Here is a 4,167-nt window from a genome sequence, read left to right on the forward strand (position 1 = left end):
ATTCTTCTTTTCTATTTCTTATTCTGTTTCTTTCTCTATTTCTATGCTTCTTTCTTTCTGTTTCGTTTCTTTTCTTCTTTGCTTGCTCATTCTTTCTTATACTTTCTTATTCTTTTGCCGATCGGACTTGGTTGATGCATGGATTAGGAACCTTGGCCATGTGAGTGAGTACAGTCTTCATCTACATGCACTCTTATGGATTGTACAAATTCTTTTCTTCTTAGGCCACTCAATTAAGGTGGCGTGCATGTAGGTATTTCTTCTGGGTACAGCCTTCATCCACGTACACTCTAACGAACCGTACAAATTCTTCTTCTTCTTCTTAGGCCGCTCACTTAAGGCAGCTTATATGTGGGGATCTTCTTCTTCTTGTCACTCATGGGTTCCCCATTGCAACAACCTGTTCTTTTCTTCTTTTAAAGCATTCTAACTTTTCTTTCTTTCTCTTTAATCTTTAAGTTCTTTATTCTTTAGATTCTCATACATATGCATATGTATGCATGTGGATATCTCATGCTTATAATTCTTTCTAAGTGCAAACATGTAAGGCAAGAATACCATGTAGCACAAAAATAAGTTTTTCTCTACTCATGCATACACTTCTCTTAGACATTTCATCAAACAACATGCATGCATACTCAAATTCTATTTTGGATATATTTCTACTTCTTTCTCAAACTACCCATATTTGGAGTAAAACTCCCTTAAAACAATATTAAACCTGTCCAAGAAAATACATTTCGAATATTCTACTCAAACTCTTTCTAAATTCAACCAAACTTCAATAAATCACCATACCAAGAAATCCACTTCTCATAGCTCAATTCTACTCATCAATAACCATATACTCATCAATCAACATCATTCTCATTAACTATTCTCAAAATCATAAGCACATACATGCATTTACAATCTCTACACAATTAATTTCTTAAATGATAACTTGGGTTGGATTTACTTACCTTCTGCTTCAGTAATTCTACTAGAATCTCTCTTCTTTGGTAGACTTGTTCTTTCTCTAAAACCCTTTGGATACTTTAGATCAAATCTATACCAAAATCCAACTGTAATAGAAATACATATAAGATAGTAAAAAGAGTTGGGCCCAAATTTTTCTTCTATTAAACATATACATTCTTTACAAAAAGTTAGTATCATGTACAAAAGTTATCAAAAACATGGTGGATAGTGTAACCATTTCTTTTCGCATGCCGACGTCCATCCGACCGTGTCCTCACCTAGATCCTGCAAAAACATAGGAAACAATGGGGTGAGCACAAAAACAATGCTCTGTAAGTAAATCCTCTACTCATCTATCCCTGTAACTCTCTCTAATTCTTTCCTTAAAATTCTCATTTACTCTCTCTTTTATACTCCTCTCTATTTTCTCTTTCTCATAACTCTTTTCTACTAACTCTCTTTTGTAAGTCACGACCTCATCTTACCGGAGGCACGGCCGAGACTCGCTCCCACTTTTCGTGACTTCTACTCGTTCTAGCCGATTGGACTCGGTTATGCATGGATTTGGAATCCTTGGCCATGTGAGTGTATAAACTCTCTCTCAGGTATAGCCCTCATCTACATGTACTCTCACGGGCTACACCACTTTTCTCTCTCATACTCAAGCCGCTCTCTCTCTTTGTGGCATACATAAGGGAATACTCTACCCATTACTCACGGGTTCTCCATCGCACAACCTACTCTCTTCTCTTTTTCTCTCTTTTCTCTTAATGAAGCTCACACTCAAAGTTCTCTACTCTTTCTCTACTCTCTTTCTCTAATGCAATTAATGCATATGGATGACTCATGCTCATTAATGCACTCATGAAATGCAATTATGCCATGTAGCACAAATTAAGGCTTTCTACTCTTACTCATGCTTCTCTTGAGCATTTTATCAAACAACTCATGTGCATACAAAACTCTATTTTACTAATAACTTTTCCCTTCTCTTTAATCATCCAAAAATGGGAGAAGAACTCCCTCATACACTCTAAACTCCTATCAAAGAAAAACACTCCTATAGGGTTTGCTCAAAACTTCCTTCAAGTTCAATCAAAACTCAACTCAACATCACAAAATTCTCAACACTTCTCATATTTCAATATCTAATAATCTCATCTCATCTCATCTCAGCAAACATGATACATACACATTCATACATAAATCTCTACTCAAAGGAGTTCTTAAATCTCAACTTGGGTTGGATTTACTTACCTTGTGAATAAGTGGCTTCTCTAACACTTCTCCTTCCTTTTTGTGGCCTAGCTTTTCTCTACAACTTAGAACAACAACAATAACAATATAAGATTTCAACACAACTATAAGCAAATTTACATCTAAAGCAAGAATCCTTACCTTAGGATGCTTTAGATGAAATCTCTACTAAAAACTACCCAAAAGCTCCCTAAAACTTCTTAGAAATCTTGGAAGATTTAATAGAGGATGGGAAGAAAATAGAGAATGAGAATGGCAGTGGAAATGGGTGAAATGAAAGGTTTACTACACTTAATCCCCTTTTAGCTCATATTATAACCACTCTTTCCCATTTTGCCCTTGCTTTTCCTTGAAAATTCCATCTTTGTCCTTTAATTCATTACAATCACACCCCCAACTCCAACACATTCTCTACTAAATTTCCTTACATTTTACTCCCCACTTTTCCTGCTAATTAGGGGTAGAAAGGTCATTTTACCCCTATGGAGAACTCTCTAGAAACCTCAAGAAACTTTTTTGCCATCCCGTCGCCGCAGCGAAGAAATTTCCGTTGCCCCGACGAAAACTTACAGAGCCGACACTGCCATTACAAAGCCAACGTCACTGCGGTGAAGACTATTCTTCGCCCCGGCGAAGACTGTAAGTCCAAAATTCCTCAAGTAAGGCAATCACTCAACCAACTCAACATACCATTTCAATTAAAGGCCAACCAACCAACCATGACAACATACAAACTCAATTGAAGCTGAATCAATGAACATTTAAGTAATACAGCAAATCTTAACTACGTACCTCAAGTCGGGCGTTACAATTTCCCTCCCTTAAAAGAATTTCGTCCCCGAAATTCACACGAATAACTCCGGGTACCGATTTTGGATGTCTTGTTCCACCTCCCATGTGGCCTCTTCTACCTTGTGATTTCTCCAAAGAACCTTCACTAGCGGAATACTCTTGTTCCGGAGTTCTTTAACCTTCCGATCTAAAATCTGTATTGGAGGCTCCTCATACACAAGATTCTCTACTAAATCAACATCCTCTATACTCAAGATATGGGAGGGATCACTTACATATTTCCGCAGCATCGAGACATGAAAAACGTCATGCACCTTGTCCATATTAGGTGGTAATGCTAATCTGTAGGCAACGTTCCCAACTCGTTGCAATACCTCAAATGGACCAATATATCTTGGTGCTAACTGTTAGTAAACGGTCCCATATACGCAGCGGAAACAAAACAAATATAATATAGAGATAGTTTACACGAGCCAAGATCAAGGGTATAATTTTACAATTCATATTAAAATAAAATCTGCAGAAAATAAATTTGAGTTTAAAGAAAACAAACGCACGTTGAAGGCTCCTCCAAATTTGTCAACGAATGTTTTGCTACCGATCCAAGTGTAGGATCGAACCCACGTAGTCCACACGAAGACAATCTCAAAAAGAACCAAAGAGGGATTTGCTAGATCCTCTTTGGCTTCAAGATTAAGAAGAAAAGAAAAATCAATGAAATTGATTTTAGGCAAAAGTGTTTCTGCCGTGGGAGAAGAAAAATGGGGCTGTTGTGTGTTTTGGTTTTACAAAGAAAAATCAACTAATGAAAAATCACTCGTAATTTTACATTTAACTTTTCTTTTATAGTAAAACCTTAATGCCCTATTCCCATATGGAATAGGTTTGGGCTCCAACCCAAACACCCCCTAATTAGATATTTTATTAATTTCATCATTATCTCAATTAACGCAATATAATAGATATATATATATATATATATTTTAACATTAACAATAATGATGATTTAATTAAATATATGCGAAACATATTTTAAACGTAATTTCACTTATTTAATTTCTATAAATTAAATAAAGGCTACGACCTCAGCAAATTTAATACACTGTGAAATTACCAAAATAACCTTTCACCTCAAAAGACAAAAACGCCCTTCTTTCT

This window comes from Pistacia vera, unplaced genomic scaffold (genome assembly GCF_008641045.1).
Source record: "Pistacia vera cultivar Batoury unplaced genomic scaffold, PisVer_v2 Contig959, whole genome shotgun sequence".
Taxonomy (NCBI): domain Eukaryota; kingdom Viridiplantae; phylum Streptophyta; class Magnoliopsida; order Sapindales; family Anacardiaceae; genus Pistacia; species Pistacia vera.